Source organism: Bos indicus, chromosome 2 (assembly GCF_029378745.1).
Source record: "Bos indicus isolate NIAB-ARS_2022 breed Sahiwal x Tharparkar chromosome 2, NIAB-ARS_B.indTharparkar_mat_pri_1.0, whole genome shotgun sequence".
NCBI classification, from domain to species: Eukaryota; Metazoa; Chordata; class Mammalia; order Artiodactyla; family Bovidae; genus Bos; species Bos indicus.
The window spans coordinates 72,435,178-72,457,382 of NC_091761.1; the positions used below are offsets into that span (position 1 = coordinate 72,435,178).

The 22,205-nt window shown below is 49.1% G+C and overlaps 1 protein-coding gene across 1 annotated transcript in view; it reads left to right on the forward strand.

The window, feature by feature from the left end:
* The first annotated feature begins 815 nt into the window (after positions 1–815).
* GLI2 (GLI family zinc finger 2) overlaps positions 816–22,205 on the forward strand; it is a 261,229-nt gene continuing 239,839 nt past the window's right edge. Inside the window, exon 1 of the mRNA XM_019974048.2 lies at positions 816–1,233. The gene's annotated coding sequence lies outside the window, so the exon portion shown is untranslated. The remainder of the gene's footprint in view (positions 1,234–22,205) is intronic.

Genomic DNA, 22,205 nt, shown 5'->3' on the forward strand with positions numbered 1-22,205 from the left:
GCTGCGGTGAGGCCTGAGGCCCAAGGCTTGTTACCTAGTTTGCTTAAGCAAGTTCTTTCACACACACACCCATACACACTTTGGTCCAAAAGTTCAGTGAGGTTTTTTTCTTCCTTCTTCCTCTGTTGTTGTTGGGTTCTGATTACTTCCATCTGGTTGCGGCAGCTCGAGTGGAGTCTCTAAAAACAAAACAAAACAAACAAAAACCCTTCCTACCAAACACACAGGCACCAAACCTAGAAGGCTGCTACGTTTCTCACCAGCAGGCGCCCAGAGGGCGACTCGTGCTAGCCGCGGCGGGGGGCGCAGGCCGGACCCCGGCACCTGCGCGCGCTGGTGGCTGCCGGAGAGTCGGCGTAGAACCAGCCCCCCCAAAGCCTGCCTCCCTCCCCGCCAGCCCTCCAGTCCCCCGCTTCCGCCCCGGCGCCCGGAGAAGCGGGCGCACTGGGAACGCCGACCCGGGCATCTCCCGGCGGAGGGGAAGAGGGAGGTGGGGAGGGCGGGGGATTTCAGAGATTGAAAACAGAACCGTCCCAGCGCCTCGGCTCCGGAGCTCATCTGACTTGAGTTAGCGACCCCCCACCCACCCCGGCGCCTTAAAAAAAAGTGTTGGGGACTGGCGCGCTCTTTCGTTCTCTGCTGGAACTTTCTTCGTAGGTATGCTTTCTCTCTAGGGCGCTGAGGAGGGTCCTGGGCCGCCCCTCCCCTCCAGGTCCCCGGGATCCCCTCCGGGAGGGGGCGCGCGGCTCGGGCGGGGGCGCGGCGCCCTGTGTGCCGCAGCCGTGCGCGCGGGGGCGCTGCGCCGTGCGGGTGCGCGGCGGGCTGGAGCGCGGGAGTGCCGGAGCTCGCCAGCCGAGGCAGCACGGCTCCGCGGACTTTTTTTCAAACTCCCATCAATGAGTCTTCGAGGAGGAGCGGGAGGCGGCGGCGGCGGCGGCGGACGCGAAGGAAGACGAGGAGGAGCGGGAGGAGCCGTAGGAAGGAGCTCGGGCCGCCCTGCGCGCCGGAGCCTAGGGGAGCTGCCCGCTCGCCGGCTGTAGGGGCTGCCTGGCCCCCGCCCTCCTCTCGGTCCCCTCCCCTGCCTGGCCCGCAACGCCCCGGCCGGAGTGAGCCCGGGCACACGGCAGCCCGCGGTGGATCGCCGCGCCAACCAAGTTGGGATGGGGTCCCGCAGCCACAGCCCGGCGCCCCGGAGGCCACCTGCGTGCTAGAGGCAAACTTTTGTCTCCCTCGGTAAAGTTGCTTTGGCCTTCTTTTGCTTGCTTTTCGTCGCGAAGTGCCCCCTACTTCGGCCGAACTCGGGCCGACTGGGATGCTGCGCCGTCTTGGAGCGTCCCTCGGCCGGGTACCCGCGCCATGGCACGGGGATTCGGGCACCGGGGGCTAGCGCGGCGGCCCGCGTCCGGGTTCTGACTAAACCAGGCTGGGACCTAAGGGGACTCCAGGGATGGAAACTCGGGACCAAGGGGGCGATTTTGCATCTTCCTTCGCACCTGGGGGAAGGAGCCTGCCTTCTTGGGGAGCGCGACCGAGCTTGCCTCCACCCGGTCTCCACCGCCCCCTAGCCCGGGGCTGTTTTTTCGGGAGTTGGGGGTAGGGCGGGGAGACTGGGATGCTGCGAGCTCCAGCGGTGGGCCGTGGGAGTGTGTCTCCGGGGAGTGTGCAGGGGGTGGAGGGGCTGAAGCCGGCCGCTGCGAACTTCTAACTGCACTTCTCCGCGCTGCCCGTCCCAAGCCCTGCCTTTCTTTCTTTCTCGCTCCTTCCTCCCCTCCTCGGGCCCTGTCGCCCCCTCCCCCTCGGTCAGGCTTTCCCTCCCGCCTCCCTCCTTGCTTCTCTCCTCCTCCTCCTTTCTTGCCCTCCGCTCTGAGATCCGCTTGACTTCCCCGAGGGATCCTCACGTAATCTCTCGCCCTGTCCTCCGGTGTTCCCCCGCCACGCTCTTTCTTCCCCGCCCCCACTCATCGTCCACCCCGCCCCCCCCCGCCCCCGCGTCTACCCCCGCGCCGCCGGCAATCTCTCAACAAGTATATTTGCTGAGGAATTTGAAAAATCCACTACTGCAACTTGATCTGTGTGCGATGGATGGGGAGCGGCGCAGAGAGAGTTGGGCGCCAATCCTATTAAGGGTTTAGAAAGGGGAGCGTTTCCCTCAGACGGGGCCCGGGGAGGGGGGCCGCTGGTAGGAGGAGAAGGAAGGGAGCGCGTGCGTGTGTGTGTGTGTGTGAGCGCGCCCCCCATGTCGGGGGAGGGGGCGCTGGAAGTGCACCCAACTGGGTGCCTTTTCAGCCCGACAGTAATTGCTGTCACTTCCTAGGAAACCCGACTTCCACTACGCGAGGATCTGGAGATGGAGCCGGAGCGCCTCACCCCGGGTGCCCTGTCGCAGTGGCGCTCGCGGGCTTTGGATCTCCCGCAGGGTGCCTCCCTCCACTCCCCTCTCTTTTGTGTCTTTTTGGTGTGACTTTCAGAATTGATCCCGGCCGGGGAAGAGTCGACCTTTTCCCGGAGTGTGGTGCTGGGCCGCGGGGATCTTTTACTGCGCTGCTCTGCCTTCTCGCTAGGGCATCCCGCGCGGCGCTCGGGCTCCTGGGAGGACTTTGCAGCCCGGTGGCCGCGGCCGAGTCCCGGGACCCCCGCCCTGCCGTCCTCGCCAGGCGTGTGAAGGTTTAATCCCGACAGCTCCAGATAAAGGGAGCAGTTGTAAAACGCTCATATGCTGTTTGCCGACGAGGCTCAGGGGGATGTTGGAGCATTTGAAAGTAAACGGTTCCCTCGCAAGCGGCATAAAATAGTGTTTAAACAAATATTGTATTGGCGTGCTCAGGGGGCTCGGTGCCAAAAAGGAAAGTAAATAAACGCTGAAATCCAAAATATACAGCGATGGAAAGCCACGGAATAGGCGGGCTGGTCACCAATCTCCTGAGGAGATCTGTTTGTTCTACCACCTGACCCAGAAGCCCCCTCCCCGCCCACTTCCTTACCTTGCCTGGGAGTTTCCTTTCTTCGGTGGCTTCCCTGTCCCGTGGGGGCCTCAGAGCGACTTTGCACTTGCCTCTGCCCGGAAAAAAAAACTCATTGTGTAGCTACCCGGGCTGGTCTCCCCAGGGCTGGCATGGGCACCCTAACTGTGCCTGGCTGCTTTGACTTCTGGTGGCCTTCAGGCTCGCCCCAGCTTCTGGTCTGGCCAGGGTCACTGATTCTATAGGGAGGCAGGAGGCATCCAGACCACTGCAGATACATCCCTTCAGGACCCCACCTCTTCCCTTCTTGTGCCTCTTTCTTCCTTCATCTTTCCTGCTTTCGTTTTCTCAGACCTACTGCTTCGACCCTGATGGCTGAGGGTTCTCCCCAAGATTTAAGGTCCCAGTCAAACCCCAACACGTAGAGAGTTGTCACTTGTCTGAGTTTCAGAAATTAGTTCTGGTTTGTGATATTTAGGATGGTTTGTATTTCCCCTCTGCTGGGAGAAATAAACTAATTTTGTGAGGTTAGTTAGTGATGGTAGGGGGATTTAAACTCAGGCAGGAAGCACTCCAACGGAGGTGAGGCCCCCACTCACCCAGGAAATAGGCCTCAGGTGACCTGACTGTCCCTTGGCTAGGCATCTGAGTGAGACTGTAGTCAGCTTAGTCTGTTTTCAAAGTCAGTGGGCTGAGAATGCCAATAGGAAGGAGGAAGACACTCCCAAATCAGGCCCGGGCTCACTGAGGACCAAGGCAGGCCTGACTGTTAGGGAGAGTTTTCTTTTCTTTTCTTTTCTTTTTTTTTTTTTTTTATCATTCTCCATGGGAATGGTTTGGAGGGGAATTTGTACAGGGTTCAGACCCCTTCAGCAGAGCATCCCAGGCTGCTTCCAAACTCATATGGACCCTGCCCGTGGCCTTGGAGGGGACTTTTTGGCTTGGCCCATCTTGAAGGGTATGTGGGGTTAGAGAGGCCCTTCTGGCCAGGCAGCCTTAGAAAGGAGGGCTGGTGTGTGTTCTAGGAGGGCCAGTGTGTGTTCTCGGGGATGCTCCAGCTCACTCATGGAAGAGGGGGCTACAGGGCTGCTTGTCAATGACTCCTTGCCGGGCTGCAGGGGTCTTGGAGGCTGTGTACTGTAGCTGGCTTGTTTGCACTGCAGACTGAAAGATACACAAATGCTTCATGCTTTGTGTACTCCCACAAGTGCCCTGTACACAGTACAGCCCTTAGGGTTGGATTAGCCAACCTGGCGATTCAGCAGGCAGGCTGACAAAATTGAATATTTGCCTAAAAAACACCCTTCTTTCAGCAGGACCTCTCTTGACCACCCAGAGGAAGGCAGAGGAACCTTCACCCTACAGATGCCAGCAAGTCCCTCTATCTGGGACCAGGCAGTTTTCATGGGCACTTTGAAAGACTGTGTGACCCCTACACACCCAGCTGACTTGTGGAAGCACAAAAGGCGAGCCCAGTAGCTTTATGGACTCAAGGGGTAGGGCAGCCTGCCTTTTCCTGGGAAAAGTGTGTTCAGCCGCATTTCCTTTTATCCCGTGACGCTGGCTCATAGGCCAGCTCCAGGGAGGTGGAGCTACCTGTCCTGCTTCTTTAGGATGCAGAGGGGTTCTACCTGTGCCAGGCCCTGTTTCCTGGTGCTCAGGGATGGTGCTCGGACCTAGCCGTGGAGGGCTGCAACTGTATCCCCTGGAACCTTTGAAAAGGAACCCCTCCCCGGGGTAGCAGCTCCCTGCTTTCTTCTTTTCAGTAAGTGTCAGAGGCGTGCACACTTGAAACATGTGAAGAATACCAAAGAGGAAAACTGTACTCTTAGATTTCAGAAAATTCAGAGAAGCCACAGAGGTGATTGTACAAGCCACCAGAATAGGCCCGGTTTCAGTGATAAAGGCTCACTGGCTTCTAAAGAAGGCTGGAGGGGAGGCTGCTCTTTAATTGTGGCCTCAGGTTTGTTTAAAAGATGGTTTGGGAAGGGGTCCTGGGACGGCTTTGTCATTTGGCAATGTCTTTTGGTAAAGAACAACAGCTTCGTTGGTTTTAAATAAATCCTTGCCACCAGATTTAATACTGCGTATTCCAAAATGAATTTGAATGTTTGCTGTGGACTCCAAAGGATAAAAAAAAAAAAAAAAAAATCATCGATCATTGTTTTTTTTTTTCTTTCCATGTTTTTTTTGATCATTGTTTTTAGGTTTGGAGGGTGACCAAAATATCCTAAACCTACAAAACTATGTTTAACCCCCTGGGGGAATACCCTAGTGATAACAGCAGACTTTCTGCCTGTTTAGTATTTTATTTTCCTCATGTCCTTTATCAACAAAAGCACCCTCAATATAGTTGCTTGTGTTCTGCTTCTAGCTTTTTAAAAATCATACTGTGTGAGGGAAAATAACTCACTTAAGATGTGACCAAAGAGTTCATATAAACTGTTTTTGAGATTTTTGGTTTAAAGTGCATAAGTTCATGTGGTTTTGTGTGTGTGCATGTGTGTCATAAAAAGCCCCCCAAAAACAGGTTGCCGGGCAATGTGTTTTAACTGTGAGTGCCCGGTTTCAGGCATTAGCATAAGAAAAAAGTTTTAGTGCATTTCCTATTGTCTTGAAAGAAGAGTTTCAGCAAAGGGAAGGAAAGCCGCAAAAGGGTGATGGTCCATTGAGATTCTGCGGCAGCCCCAGCTCGTCATCTGGCCCTGAAATCTGTGATCGGATATCACTTTTATCTCAGTTTTCCATTCTCCGGCCTTTTTCACACGTTCACTTTTTGTCAAGGTTTATTGATTACGTTTTCTTCTCTGCAAATCTGTGGAAAATTTAATGAACCAAACACAGCAGTGAAATAAAAGGGACTTTTTATTCATTAGCAAGGGATTGATTTCCCCCCTTGGGCGGAGGGCCCCTGGCCTCTTGAGAGGTAGTGAGCGAGTGAGAGGGGGGAGGGGGTGGCCCTGCCCCCGGGCTGAGGCGGGGCCTCCTGGCTGACCAGCGCCGTCTCAGCCCCGGACTCCCGTCCGCACTCCATCCTGTTGGTTGTTCTGTGCCAGCTGCAGACCTCAGCCTCGACCTCCGGGATCCGGGTTCCTCTGGGATCGGGGCTCCCTGGGCTTAGGGGGCGGAGTAGGGATGGGGATATTTGTGTTCACCCTGGCAAACCTCTCGAGTGCCTGGGCCTTCCCCGGGACACAGTTAAGTAGGGCCCTTCCTCCAGCCCCGGCTTTCAGACCTGTAATTAAGCAAAGCCCCTGGTGTGATTACGCTGTGCTGACTCGGCTGGGTTCTTTGGAGCCGCTTCCCTCTACGAAACAGAGTGAACTTTAGCTCTTTGTAGCGGCTTCCTGGGTAGCCTGGGGTCGGATTCGATTGCACGTCTGTCTGTCTGTCTCCCCGACACCCGCTTCGCCCTTCTCTGCCCGCTTTGTCTCCTCCCTGTCCATCTTCTTTTCCCCCAGTCTTCAGTCTCGCTCTCTCTGTCCCGCCTCTCCCCGCCCTACGTCTTCTTTCTCTCCTCGCTCCTGTCTTTTCTTTCCCTCCCTCTCCTCTTTCTTTAGGCATCTTTTTATTTCGCTCCCCCTCCGCTCCCTCCTCCGTCTCCCCGCCCCTCCATTTTCTGCCCCGCGGAGGGCTGGCTGCGAGGCCTCCGGGAAGCCGCGTGTCCAGGCCACCGGGACGGTGCCCGAGTACCGGGACCCCTCCGCGCCCCGAGCGGCTCGCGCGCCGGCGGCGCCGCGTCCCTCCCACCTGCCCGCCGGCCGGGTTTGCGGCGCCCAAACAATGGCCACATTGTCCTGGCCGCGCACCGGCCGCCCCCGGCGAGTGGCGGCAGGCCGGACCCTGCTCGTGGCGGCTCGGGAAGAAAGCCAGCGGCCCAGATCCAGATCGGGCGCCTTTGGCGCCGGGTGGGAGACCGGAGCGCGCCCGCGCTCACCTGGGGAAGGCGCTTCTCCCTGCCCACGGCCGCTGGCCCTCCCTCCCTCTTCCCAGTGGTTCCCCACCCACTTCTCCGAGAAGAGAAGGGGATTCATTCGACTTTAGGTGACAGTTTGCAGAGTGAATTGAGAGCATTTCACTAAAGCCAGGAGAAGAGGGGCCACGTTACCAAACTTTTGGCGGCATCAGAAAACTTTTTCCAGAAGGCATATTTGCGAGTGACTGAAGCCACGAAGGCCTCCTTTTGCCCTATCCATCCGCCTTCTCCCACCAAGGCAGGAAAGTAATGGTGGTCATTCAAAATAGTATCCCCCGCCCCGCCCCCCCCCCCCCCCCCCCAATTCGTCTTGATCTGTAGGGATTGAAGACCTCTTAGCGCTCAGAAAAAGAAGGATCTTTGAATGCTGAGGATGTTAAAAGAGCGTCGGTCCCGGGTCCAAGCAGACGCTTAGCAATGCTCCTTTGTGTTGTGGACAATGCAATAAGTCAGCCCGACTTTTGAGCCACATTTATAAGGAACTGTAAGGGCCGCTCAAGTACACTTGTGCTAAGTTGAATTGATTGAAATTTAATGGCGGTTAGTGGCGATGAATGGTAATGATTTCCCAGCGTATCTTTGGCATACTTGACATTAATAACCGGAGTGTGTGTGTATACCCGCACCGGGAGCCTGCCACACACGTGAGGCGGGAGCATTATTCATTTTCTGAGATGCCAGCCCTTCGCCTCCTTCCTCTCCTCAAATCCTTTTCCTTCTCACCATAATTCAATTGTTCAGATGATGTTAAAAAAAAAAAAATCAAAGGGAAAGAAGGAAAGAGAAAAATCTTTCTCCATTGAGTCTGTACATCATGTCAATATAATTTTGAGCTCATGATTTTTTTCAGTTCCTACATAAATCAGCTTCTAATATACAGAATGTGATGAATTTGTTTTAGCTGCCACCATGAATTAATATTATGCAAATAGAAGCTTTGCAGGTGAAATGATTTACTTAATAATTTCAACTTCTAATATTTAAACTCATTCATTATGTTGGGAGTTAAAAAAAAATAAGTCCATATTTTTCAACCTGTGATGGGGAGATTAGTATGCAAGTATTTGTGGCATAGGTAGGCCTTGATGGCCAGAAAATAGCTCTTAATGTGTTGATTCTTTCTAGGAGGATCTATAGTTCACCAAGCAGAGGTTTAAGAAGCAGGGGATGGAAGTGTTAACAAGTGCCTTCTGGGGGAGGACATAAATGCATGGAAATAAATCCAAAGTGACCATCACTGTAATACGTCTCCTGGGACTGAAAGGCTCTACTTTGGTAACCTAGCTGGGTTTTTGCTTTTGAACTAGTCTTGAAGGATGAGTCTGTCTAAGCCAGGTGTAGGCTGAAGGGGTTCTGATGCCCCCTGCCCCCATCTTTGTCACTGGTTTGTCGAGACCATCTTAAGACGAGTTGTTAATAGCTGCCCATGAAGGTGGCAGTGATTTAGAAAGTTGGGCAGAGGACTGCCCCACCAAAAAAAAAATGCTAGGAAGACTTTCCTATATGTATCATCTTTGCAGGATGTGTTTTCTTCTGGAAAAAGCTGAGGAAGAGAGTAAAAGTGATGGATAAGTGCCCTGTGATGAGTAATGAGCCTGAACCCTTGGGTTACCCTCCAAGAGTGTGAGACCAGTCACTTAGGAGCTGGGTTGACCCGGTGCAAGTCGCTTGGCCTCTCTGTGGAAGGGGCGGGACTTGGCAGGTGTGATCTCTCAGATCCTCCAGCCACAATTTCTTGGGAGTTAGCACACCCTGCCTCTCGCAGTCATCATTAAGAATCAGACCTCAGGCAGGGTTGGTGGGGGGCACCAAGGTCTGGACAGAGTGTGGGGTCTTGGTCTTTGCCTCTGCTTTTGGGGAGAGTGTAGTGAGGCTCCTCTCAAGGAATAACCCTCCTTCCCCCACCTCCCCGCCTGTCACTACCTAGTCAGCTGTAGTGCTCAGAGCTCCTCTGGGATATGGTCACTGGGTGAGCGGGCATGGGCTGGACGTGGGGACATTGGTGGGGGCGGGGGAAGCATTTGGTCTGCAACGGCCTTTTCAGACTTTCCTGAAGGCTACTGCCAAGTTGAAGGGTGGGCTGACACATAAATATGTCTTGGATCTCTGAAGATAAGTGTCGAGTTTTGACTTGCCTTCTCCAAAAATTGAGGTCATCGTGATCAGATGATGGGTTGAAAGGACATTACTCAACCATTTCTGCAGATAGCAGAGTGTTGTGCAGGGGTGATACATTGTGTGTCCAGGCAGCGACAGAGTATTTAGGGCTGACTCTCACTGTCTATGGAGATCAAGGTGAGGGGACATCACTGATGGTCGCTGGCTGAATGTGCCTCATTCATGTAAGGAGAGAAGAAATCTGACTCAGCAGTCACTTAGCCAGGAGTTGTCAGGTGCGCTGGCGGCAGGATGAAGCAGGGTGACAGGGTTTGAATGTGATTTGGATGTCTTCATCTTTCTAAGATATAGTACTCTAATGTCTTTATGTTACTTACATGCATGAATGTAGTATCGATATGTATCCACTCTTCAGGTTAAGTATGGTGGTATAGTCAAGTCTTGTCTGACTCTCGGCCCCATGGACCATAGCTCCCTAGGCCCCTCTGTCCTTGGTATTCTCCAGGCAAGAATACTGGAGTGGGTTGCTATTTCCTTCTCCTATGTTAAGAATGTGTGTGTGTGTGTGTGTGTGTGTGTGTGTGTGTGTATACATGTATACACACACATTCAGAAGTCTTTTAACTACCAGATCCCTTTATGAATTAGATTTTTTTCTTCTAAGATGCACTTAAACAAAAAGAACTAGCATAGGAGAATGAAGTCAGAACTGGAAATGAGTTAAAGAGGCAAATCTGAAAAGAAAGCCTCCAGCGGGCTTCGTTCCTGCCAGGGATTCAGGTGGAAAGCTGGTTAAATATGTAGATTCTCAAGCCCCTCAACCTTTTCGATGGTAAAGAATCTGCCTGCAGTGCAAGAGATCCAGGTTCAGTCCCTGAGTTGGGAAGATCCCATGGAGAAGGGAATGGCAACCCATTCCAGTATTGTTGCCTGGAGAATCCCATGGACAGAGGAGCCTGGTGGGCTACAGTCCATAGAGTCAGACATGGCTGAGCTGAGCTAGTAACACTTTCACTTTCAGTTTTCAGGCCCCCCCCAGGGAGAACCTACAGACCGTGAATTCCCTTGGAGGGGACCCTGAGATCTGCATTTAATCAAGGATTTTTAGGGCAAGGTGATGGGGATTTAATGATTTCTTCCTGTGATGCTCTTCACCTCACTGATTTTTGCATTTAATAAAGGGAGAGCATTTCCTTCTGTAAGACTGGATGGATAAGCAGCATTTAGACTGCCCAGCTATTTGGTGGACTGGAGGTTGGGGCAAATAAGCTAGCTGAGAATTGAGCTGCTTCTGCTCCAGACATCACAGAGAAATGGGCTGTCTTTCTGAGACTGTCAGCCAGCTCCGACAATCCCACAGTCTGCTGAGAAAGATACCTGGAGAAACCAGAGAGCAGCGAGCTTATTAAATCAGCACCTTAGTTTCTGTGCCATGGGTTCTTGACCTGAGGGTCCTTTGGATGGCTCCTTTGTTTCTTTCTGTATAAGAAACTATACCTGTGCATCATGATGGCTGGTTCCTTGCTTCAGCTGGCAGAAGTCCGACCCTTTTTGGGTCTAGTTCAGCATTGGAGTGTTTGAGCAGGTCTTTGGTAAGAGTGACCCAGACTGAGGTTTGACTTACCTGTGGGTGTCTTTATGGTTCCCTGAGAAGGGCAGGAAGGAGATACAGACTGAGTGAGAGGAGCTGGTGTGGGATATCACGGCCTCCCAGCCGTGATGGCCTCAGGCCTGGAGCTGGAGAGAGCCTACCATGAGGGGGATGGGCTGGTGCAGGGGGCCTGCCATGATGGGCATGGGCTGGGTGCAGGGGGCCTGCCATGAGGGAGATGGACTGGTCTAGACCTCCCAGGGCAGATTGAGGGCACACTGCCCACCTATGCCCCCGGCACTGGGAGGCCCGAGGGAAGTGGGATGAGGCCTGGTGGCATTTCTGTGTCGCTGGTGTCTGACACCTGGGTGCCTCATTCCTTTCTAGATCCGGCCCTCAGTCCACGGACCCCCAGACTACTAGTGCCCAGCTCCACTGTTCTACCGAGAGCAGCTGCGGTCCCATACTAGAGTGCTGCTCCTTCATTGACATGCCTCTTCCCTTCTCCAAGGACCCCCTTGCGTGGGTGGTTATTGGTGGGCAAGAAAGATGGAGGTAGCATCAGGCTGATGGCCCCTTTGGAATCTTGCCTGGAGGTTGGTTGGTTGGACTAGACGTGACCCATAGACCTCCTAGCCCCCATCCTGCCCATGGTATAAGTCCTGTCCTTGCTTGCAGTGATGTCAGCAGTGAGAAGCCAAGCCCCCAGACCACTCCCCAGCCCTGGGCACCCACTAACCTGCTTCCCAGAGCACTGTGTGTCCCTCTCCAGCTGCCTAGCCACCTGCCCAGCCAGGCCGACAGCAGCAGCGCAGCACTTGGGCCAGACCTGGTCCCACCCACTCTCCTGTCCAGCCCAGCTCACCCGGTGGGTACCTCCCATTTCCCCAGTAGTCCAGGCCCACCCTCACCCTCTTTCTTCTGCTTCTGTTTCCTTAGATTTCATTTCTGTTTTATTTAGGTTTGAACATCCATCTCTTTGCTTGGCTCAGGCTCTATTCAGGTCTATACTTTGGTTTAGCACCTGGGCATTCAAGCAGAGCCTTCCCTTCTGATGTAAAAATATTAACAACAACAAAATATTTCCCCCACAAGATCTTAAAACTAAGATGTAATTTTTTTTCACATTTTTTCTTTATAGAAAACTTATGAAATAGGAAATAGCACAGAGAGGAAGATTTTGTCAAGTTTCCTTCCAGTCTCTCTTTTGTTTCTAAGGAATAATTTTTTGGCTGTATATTTTCTTACAAAGTTGAAGTTACATCATAACTTAATTGTAACAGTAACTTCACTATAACATTATCTCATGGATAGTCCACATTATTAATGCATACTCTTTATGTGATTTTTATTGTCTATCTAGTATTCCTTTATCTACTCAAGCATATATATATATACACTTTTTCTTTTAATTTGACTATGCCGTGTGGCATGTGGGATCTTAGTTCCCCAACCAGGGACTGAACCTATGCCTCCTGCAGTGGAAGGGTGGAGTCCTACCTACTGGTTCACCAGGGAAGTCCATCCATAAACATATTTTATTTTACTCTATTGTTGGGCATTTAGGTTTTTTTCCTATCAGTAGTTTTTGCTGTTGTAGATAAACACTGGAATAGATATCTTTGGGTGTAAATGTTTACCTGAAATTCTAATCATTTCCCTAGAATAGATTCTTAAAGGTGGAATGACTTGGCCAAAGTATTTGGACAGCTGTTCTTGAGGCCCTCAGTAGGCCTTAGTAGGTTTCCAGTAGTATTTTTCTAGCTTTTGTGGAGAGATAAGTGATGTTAGCTTGAGGTTTTCAGAACAGCCATGTACAAATCAATGTAAAGCAATTAACTGAGTGCCTTCTGCCAGCCCAGTGACTTGCAAAATATGGGCTCATTTTGCAGATGGGTAACCTGAGTCTCAACGTGGCAACAAATTTGGAAAACTCAGCAGTGGCCACAGGACTGGAAAAGGTCAGTTTTCATTCCAATCCCAAAGAAAGGCAATGCCAAAGAATGCTCAAACTACCGCACGATTGCACTCATCTCACACGCTAGTAAAGTAATACTCAAAATTCTCCAAGCCAGGCTTCAGCAGTACGTGAACCGTGAACTTCCAGATGTTCAAGCTGGTTTTAGAAAAAGCAGAGGAACCAGAGATCAAATTGCCAACATTCTCTGGATCATCGAAAAAGCAAGAGAGTTCCAGAAAAACATCTATTTCTGCTTTATTGACTATGCCAAAGCCTTTGACTGTGTGGATCACAATAAACTGTGGAAGTCTGAAAGAGATGGAAATACCAGACCACCTGACCTGCCTCTTGAGAAACCTATATGCAGGTCAGGAATCAACAGTTAGAACTGGACATGGAACAACAGACTGGTTCCAAATAGGAAAAGGAGTTCGTCAAGGCTGTATATTGTCACCCTGTTTATTTAACTTCTATGCAGAGTACATCATGAGAAACGCTGGACTGGAAGAAACACAAGCTGGAATCAAGATTGCCGGGAGAAATATCAATAACCTCAGATATGCAGATGACACCACCCTTATGGCAGAAAGTGAAGAGGAACTCAAAGCCTCTCGATGCAAGTGCAAGTGGAGAGTGAAAAAGTTGGCTTAAAGCTCAACATTCAGAAAACGAAGACCATGGCATCCGGTCCCACCATTTCATGGGAAATAGATGGGGAAACAGTGGAAACAGTGTCAGACTTTATTTTTCTGGGCTCCAAAATCACTACAGATGGTGACTGCAGCCATGAAATTAAAAGACGCTTACTCCTTGGAAGGAAAGTTATGACCAACCTAGATAGCATATTGAAAAGCAGAGACATTACTTTGCTAACAAAGGTTCGTCTAGTTTTTCCAGTGATTTTTCCAGTGGTCATGTATGGATGTGAGAGTTGGACTGTGAAGAAGTCTGAGCGCCGAAGAATTGATGCTTCTGAACTGTGGTGTTGGAGAAGACTCTTGAGAGTCCCTTGGACTGCAAGGAGATCCGACCAGTCCATTCTGAAGATCAGCCCTGGGATTTCTTTGGAAGGAATGATGCTAAAGCTGAAACTCCAGTACTTTGGCCACCTCATGCGAAGAGTTGACTCATTGGCAAAGACTCTGATGCTGGGAGGGATTGGGGGCAGGAGGAGAAGGGGACGACAGAGGATGAGATGGCTGGATGGCATCACTGACTCGATGGACGTGAGTCTGAGTGAACTCCGGGAGTTGGTGATGGACAGGCAGGCCTGGCATGCTGTGATTCATGGGGTCGCAGAGTTGGACGTGACTGAGCGACTGAACTGACTGACCGACTGAACCTGAGTCTCAGAGACATTGGATGATCTCCGTGCTTACCTGGGAGGTGGGAGGCAGAGCCCTGAGCAGAGGCAGATTTACTGATGCCCAAACCAGGACCCTATCCTGAAGCTGTCTTCTGAGCGCTGCCCTGGTCTGCCTGGTGCAAAGGCTACAGCACTTATTCTCAGCCAGGGCTGTTTGTTCCCCAGGGGACATTTGTCAGTGTCTGGAGAAATTTTTGGTTGTCATAAAGGCGGGGTGGGCAGTTACAAACCTAGACAGTGTGTTAAAAAGTAAAGACATCATTTTGCCGACAAAGGTCCATATTGTCAAGGCTATGGTCTTTCCAGTAGTCATGTACAGATGTGAGAGTTGGACCATAAAGAAGGCAGAGCACCAAAGAATTGATGCTTTCGAGCTGTGTTGCCAGAGAAGACTCTTGAGAGTCCCTTGGAAAGAAAGGAGATCAAACTAGTCAATCCTAAAGGAAATCAACCCTGAATACTCACTGGAAGGACTGATGCTGAGGCTGAAGCTCCAATACTCTGGCCATCTGATCTGAAGAGCCGACTCACTGGAAAAGACCCTTATCTTGGGAAAGATTGAAGGCAGAAGGAGAACAGGGTGACGGGATGAGATGGTTGGATGGTATCACTGACTCAGTGAACATTAACTTGGGCAAACTCTAGGAGATAATGAAGGACAGGGAAGCCTGGCATGCTGCAGCCCATGGGGTTGCAAATAGTTGGACATGACTTGGTGACTGAACAACAACAGTGGTGGTGTTGCTCCTGACATCTAGGGGGTAGAGGCCAGGGATGCTGCTTAGTTGCCAGCAGTGCACAGGGCAGCCCCCATGACAAAGGATGAGCCAGCCCAAATGTACCAATGCTGCAAGTGAGCGATCCTTGGTGAAGGTCATAAACAAGGCTTGTGACTCTCGATGGGGGTCACCAGCAAGGCCTGTGACCCTGGGTGGAGGTCACCAGTGAGGCCTGCTGTGGGGTTTCCCTCTCTGGCTGACACAGCACAACTCTGGGGCCAGGGTTTTCCAGGGTTTTGGAGTAGGCAGAGGTGCTTATTCACAACTCACACTCTCACCAGGCTGGAAATCATCAACCTTCTTTTCTGTGACCTGAATTTGAAGCAGGGTGGCAGTTGCCATCAAGAGGAATTCCTTGTGCAATCCATCAGTCAATCAGTTAGCACTTACTGGAACATCTGTTATGGGCCTGGTATGGATCAAGCTTGCTGCCGCAGGCTTACACCTTGCTAACTTGTTTAGGAGCTGGCGGCCACCAAAATCCCAGCAGATTTCTCCCTCGTGCATCTTCCTCCTGTGTTCTCCATGCCTCACCATGCTTTAGGAAAGCAAGGGATTAGCTGGTGTGACCTCAAAAGGCTGGTACCTAGAAATGTTGGTCAGGAGCAGATAGTGTACCAGACAGTCATCAGAGAGAACCTGTCTGCTTTTCTGGCCCCAGGCTAAATTTCCTACTTAGTGAATTTTGTACCAGGCTCTTTCTGGCCAATCAGGGATTGTAGAGTCCTGGGTCGGAATAACAAAAAGCCAGGGGTGGGGACCTTTGGTGGTAGCTTATTTATTCAATCCAGCAGTTGTGCCCGAGTAAGTCAGGGAAGGCTTCCTCCAAGAGAGACCCAGAGTTGGGTCTCCAGGATAAGGGCATTACCCATTGAGGGGCAGGAGAAGGAAGGGCCATCCAGGAAGAGGAAAGCAAATGGTGGGCAGAGAGAGGCATTTCTGGAACCTCTAGGGCATCAGTGTTACTTGGAGGATGAAGTGTAAGGAGCAGGTTCAGCAGGATACAGAGGGGCCCTTTATGAGAGTCTGGGATACTTTGTGCTCCCAAGGATGACTCCACCAACTTAATGTCACCCATGGCTTATCTTTATTCAGGACATGAAATATAAACATGTGGGGACTCAGGTTCTTTCTGGAACTGGAACATTTGGGATCTGATGTGGAGTAAAGGGATCATTACCTTTGCCTTATCATTTTCCTCCTTTTGAATTTGGGTCAACTTCATTTCTTGTTTTTTTCTGCTGGTATCCCCTGGAGGAGGAAATGGTAACCCACCCCAATATTCTTGCCTGGAGAATTCCATGGACAGAGGAGCCTGGAGGACCAACAGTCTCTGGGGTCTCAAAGAGTTGGATACAGCTGAGCAATTGTGCACTCACACATGCACGCAGGCCAGGCCCAACTGTGGAAGAGGAGATTCCCCACAAATATGCACATACCTCTTCTCACCCTGTCAACCCTTGCCCATCTGTAGGCAACGGATATGGTGTTCACCTATTCCTGACCTGCTACTGGAAGACAAGTCTACTTCAGGGTCTGTGTAGGGGATGATGAGTTGAAAAGAATGAGATGAACCTGGTTCTCAGAACGCTCTCGACTATGATACTTCGGAACACTTTCAGTGATTTAAGAGTAGTAGTTGTCATGCATCCCATCATCCATCCACCCGTCCATCCATCCTTCCGTTATTCATTTTCCACTTATCCATCTACCCACCATCTTCCATCTATCCATTCATTGTCCATCATTGTTCATCTACCCCCCATCCATCTATTATCAATCATCCATCCATTCATCCATTATTCATCCTTACATTAATGATACATCTATTCATCCATTTATCTATTGATCCACCCATCTTCTGTATCCATCATTCATTCATCTTCTATCCATTCATCCACCCTCTATTCATCCATCCATCCATCCATTGACTATAGGAATTTTCAAGTCCTTTGCTGTTGGTTCTTGGCATATCCTTCATCTCCTATCCATGAAGCCAGTAACTCAGGGGTCACCTCCTTGAAATCATTCCTAGACCTAGGCTTCCATTTGTCCCTGGGGTTTCCCTTGCTTATAACACTCATTAATACTGTCTTGCTATTGTCTTTTTATTTGTGCTTAATAGTTGATCGGGCTTCCCTTGTTGTTCAGCTGGTAAAGAATCTGCTTGCAATGCAGGAAACCTGGGTTGGATCCCTGGGTTGCAAAGATCCCCTGGGGAAGGGAAAGGCTACCTACTCCGGTATTCTTTCCTAGAGAATTCCATAGATTGTATAGTCCATGGGGTTGCAAAGAGCTGGAGCACAAGCTGGAATCAAGATTGCTGGGAGAAATATCAGTAATCTCAGATATGCAGATGACTCCACCCTTATGGCAGAAAGTGAAGAACTAAAGAGCCTCTTGATAAAAGTGAAAAGAGGAGGCTGAAAAAGCTGGCTTAAAACTCAACATTCAGAAAACTAAGATCATGGCATCTGGTCCCATCACTTCATGGCAAATAGATGGGGAAACAATAGAAACAGTGACAGACTTTATTTTCTTGGACTCCAAAAATCACTGCAGATGGTGACTACAGCCATGAAGTTAAAAGATGCTTGCTCCTTGGAAGAAAGCTATGATCTACCTAGACAGCATGTTAAAAAGCAGAGACATTACTTTGCCAACAAAGGTCCATCTAGTCAAAGCTATGGTTTTTCCAGTAGTCATGTATGGTTGTGAGAGTTGGACTATAAAGAAAGCTGAGTGGAAGAATTGATGTTTTTGAACTGTGGTGTTGGAGAAGACTCTTGAGAGTCCCTTTGACTGCAAGGAGATCCAACCAGTCCATCCTAAAGGAAATCAGTCCTGAATATTCATTGGAAGGACTGATGCTGAAACTGAAACTGCAATACTTTGGCCACCTGATGCAAATAACTGATTCATTGGAAAAGACCCTAATCCTGGGAAAGATTGAAGGTGGTAGGAGAAGGGGATGACAGAGGTCGAGATGGTTGGATAGCATCACCGACTCGATAGCCATGAGTTTGAGTAATCTCCAGGAGTTGGTGATGGACAGGGAAGCCTGGCATGCTGCAGTCCATGCTGAACTGAACTGAATAGTTGATCAATGAATTAGAGGAAATTTCTCTATGGGAGAAATTTTTCCATGGACATTTGTTCAATTTACTTTGACAGTTCTGTAAAGAAATGTGAGCCAACCAAGCAGTCTTCAGATTGGCTTCCTTTAGGATTGGCTTCCTTCTAGAGCAAGAGCGCATGTTTATAAAGTGATTAGTTTGTAACATAGCAGAGTTGTATTTTAAATAATCCAAGCATTGTTATAGTTCATTTGTGCCCCACACATAATCTCTGTATTCAGTGTTTTTATAACCACTTTGAAGAGTTTTTAGGTGGGAGGCAGGATGTTTCAGTGGATAAAGCATTGGAAATACAGTGCAGTAACCAGGGTTCTAGTCTGGCTTTGCCTGGAATTTACTATGGGACTTCGGGCAAGCCATTGTCCCTCTCTGAGATTCTCCTAGTTTATTCTTTGTCCATCAGATGAGGTGGTTAGAATAGATCATTTCAGGCAACCTTTAAGTCATGACATTCAGGGCCTGAAATTGCAATTTCTTTATTTTAGCAATGAGAGAGGGTTATTTGGGGGTTTTTTAGACTCATGGATGATCACAGCACTGATTTGCTTGAATAAAGCAGCAGCCTTTGGCCTTGGTATTCCCATAGGAGGTGCTCTGTCTCTAATTACCATGATGGTCTCAGGTGGCAGGGCTTTAGAAAATGTGCACTGTTTTACCACCATCACCATGGGTCATGCTAGGATAACAAACCCATGCAGTAGGAATTATATGCATTTTACAGATGCTATGGAGGTTTTCTGGTTTTATTGGACTTGGCCTGAGGTCCTGAATCTACATCAGTCGGGTCAGTTTCCCATTCATGTGGGGCTCTGCTGTATCCTCTAAGGGGGCAGGGCCCAACATCTGTCTCTGCAGAGACACCTCTGCCTGGAAGACCTGTCCCTGCAGCCCTGATGGTGAGAATGTATGTATGGTCCTGTCATCAGTTCTGGCCTGCCTCCTGTGTCTCCCTTGTCAAGAGGTGATCCCTTCTGCAGAGCCTAGCTCCCTAAGGAAGGACAATGGGCATCTTCCCTGGGCTAGTTTTTTACCCAAAACACCCCCATTTTGGGGGGCAAGTCTGGGTCCTCTGCATTCCATGAAACCCAGCTTGACATCTGTTTTGTGCCCTGGCATTCACTCCAGAGGGGGCGTGCCCAGATGGGAGCTTGCTGCTCCAGCTATGGTGCTGTCATTGGGAGGGAACAGGCACGTGAGCCCTTATTGGAAGGTTTTGTGGAATAGGGGCTTTGGATCAGGCACTGGAGACAGACGGATCATTCCAGCTCTGTGCCTCTGTTTTCTCATCTGTAAGGTGGGGATACCTGTGGACCTGTCTTGTGGGGCTTCAGTGGGAATGAAAGACTATGTGTCCAGTCCCTGGTACATAGCACGAAATCTTTTTTTAAAAATTGAAATATAGTTGGTTTCCCTGGTGGCTCAGTTGATAAAGAAGCTGCCTGCAATGCATGAGACCTGAGTTCAATCCGTGTGTTGGGAAGATTCCCTGAAGAAGGAAATGGCTACCCACTCCAGTATTCTTGCCTGGAGAATTCCATGGACAGAGGAACCTGGGAGGCTTCAGTCCGTGGGGTTGCAAAGAGTCAGACATGACTGAGCAACTAACACTAACCTAAACACTAACCTATAGTTGGTTTGCAATCTTCTGTTAGTTTCAAGCGTATAGCAAAGTTATTCAGTTTTATATATACACACACACAGACATACTCACATGCACACACACGCATATATATTCGTTCTCAGAATCTTTTCCATTGTTAGGTTATTATAAGATATGAGTATAGTTCCCTGTACTGTACATTAGGTCCTGTTGTTCATATTATGTATAGTAGTGTGTATCTGATAATCCAAAACTCTTAATTTATCCCTCCCCCCTTCCCCCTTTGGTAACCATAAGTTTGTTTTCTGTGTCTGTGAATCTGTTTCTGTTTTGTAAGTAAGTCCATTTGTATGATTTTAAGATTCCACATATAAGATTTCACATATATCTGACTTAATTCATGCAATATGGTAGTCTCAAGGTCCACCCATGTTGCTACAAATGACATTATTTCATTCTTTTTCATGGCTGAGTACTATTCCACTGTACATAGATATCACATCTTCTTTATACGTTTAGTTGATGGACATTTAGTTTGCTTCCATGTCTTGGCTGTGAAATCTTGATTATTATGAAGAAGGCAGCCCAGGTGGGCACTGTATATTTGGCAGCTACATCCTGCTAGCAACTCATTTAAACTCCAGTTAACCCACATCCTAACCCTCATTTGCACTGCTGCTGGCTTAAACCAGAGTCCCCAGCACAGTTTCTGCTAAAAGACATCTTGACAGAGCCTGTTCTTACCGGCACCTGGATGCTTTTGTGCCCTTGTCTCTGACCTGGAAAGGGATCAGTTCATTAGCAGAGGGAGTGCCTGATTGTGTCCTGTCTCAGACCGATAGGCACTTTCTGGACCTTACCTGGGACTGGCCACCCGAGGGTGATGATGCGGTGCCACGTCTGTCCTGCTGCACTCCAGAGAGGTCTTTCTATAATGGGGCTTTTGACCAGATCCTTTCACAAGGCAGGACGGTGGTCATGCTCTTCAACTAATGGACCTGTTCAAGGCTGCAGGTTGCTGGTCAGAGAACAGGCTTGTGGCTTTATGAAGCCACTGACCACATGGTTCCCATAGGGCAGCCCTCTATGACCCCTCAGGGATACTCTGCCAGCCAGGACAGCTGCAGTGAGGCTCCCTAGCCTAAAATTGTCTTCTCATTTTAGCCCAACCCAGGGGTCTTGGTGGCCACCGTATTAAAACAGGAGATTTGTTCTGGGCTTATTAAGGTTTTATTTTGTTTTTTGGTCTGCTTAATCCTCGTCTTCATTTTTCTCTTCCTGTCTTTGCTCTCCTCAATGTGTAGAGTTTGCCATTGTATGATTTATAGTTTTGCATCCTGTAATTTTTACTGGATGTCTTTTGTAAGCATTTGTTATAGGCTCTGGCAAACTGTTCTTGGCTGATCCCCCTCTTTTTTTTTTCTTAATATCTATTTGACTGCATTGGATCTTAGTTACCACATGTGGGATCTTCCGTTGTGGTGGGCTGGCGCTCTAGTTGTGGCAGTGGCTTGTTGCTTCTTGGCATGTGGAATCTTAGTTCCTAGACCAGGAATCGAACCTGAATTTGCAAGGCAGATTCTTAACCACTGGACCACCAGGGAAGTCCTGACCCCCCTCATTTGGACATAGTTACTTTTTTTTCACTCTCATAAGCAAGTCTTCTAAAAAACAGCTTTACGTATATTAAGGCTCTACGTTTCTTAGTCTACTTAACTTTCTTTTTTAAAAAAACAGAACAAAAATAGGTCACTTGTAAACTAATTGTGAAGAAAGGCTTAAAAAGAAGAAAGTTGAAGCCACCGTGACCTTGGGTTTCTGTTCCCCATGTTCTGCGTGGGATCCCCAGCACCTCAGTGAATGTTCTTCTAGACTTTTCTCCCTATGTTTACTAACATTTTATCACATCACACATGCTGTTTTATAATCTAGGTTTTCACTCACCACTACGTTCAGGGATATGTTTCTCCACAGATGTAATTCTTTGACTGTAACTGATGACATCCTTGGATGAATTTCTAAAGGTAGAATTCCTGATCAGAGGTGAGGTCATATTATATTAAACTCTTTTCTCATGTTTTTAGGTAAGTGGTTAAAAAATGTAACTGCCTAGGGGAGTTTTTTTTTCTTGTTTACTTTTTGATTCTAATAAAAATAAAAGGTATATTTGTTATTCTGATTCAAACATTATACCAGTAAAAATTTATCCTTCTTTTTGCTGATACAAACCTAAATGCAAACAGAACAAGGTTAAAGATTCAGAAATGTATGATGTGGAGAGAGTAGGTTCCCCCCAATTCTTATTCCCTAGAGATAATCACTGATAATGGGTATATATGTGTTTCCAGTTTTCCGTTGACATAAACCAGTGTTTTATTGTCATTATCATTTATCTTTACATAAATGGGATCATACTACTGATAGTGTTCAGCCCCTTGCTTTCTTGGTGAGTGCTTACTTTAACAATATGCCTTGGTGTTCTTCCCACATCTGTCTATGATAGATCAACCTTACTCATTTTCCACTAACCTTTAATTTTTATTTATACTTATCTGTTTATTGAACAGTCATGCATTCACATGGTTAATAATCTCAAAAAAGCATAAAGAGTTATCTGTACACATGTATAAAGTCTTCCTAGCTCTGCTGTAGCTCTGCTGCCCACGTAGTTCTCCCAGAGCTACCAGTGATACTGGGTTTGGTGTGTATCCTTCCAAA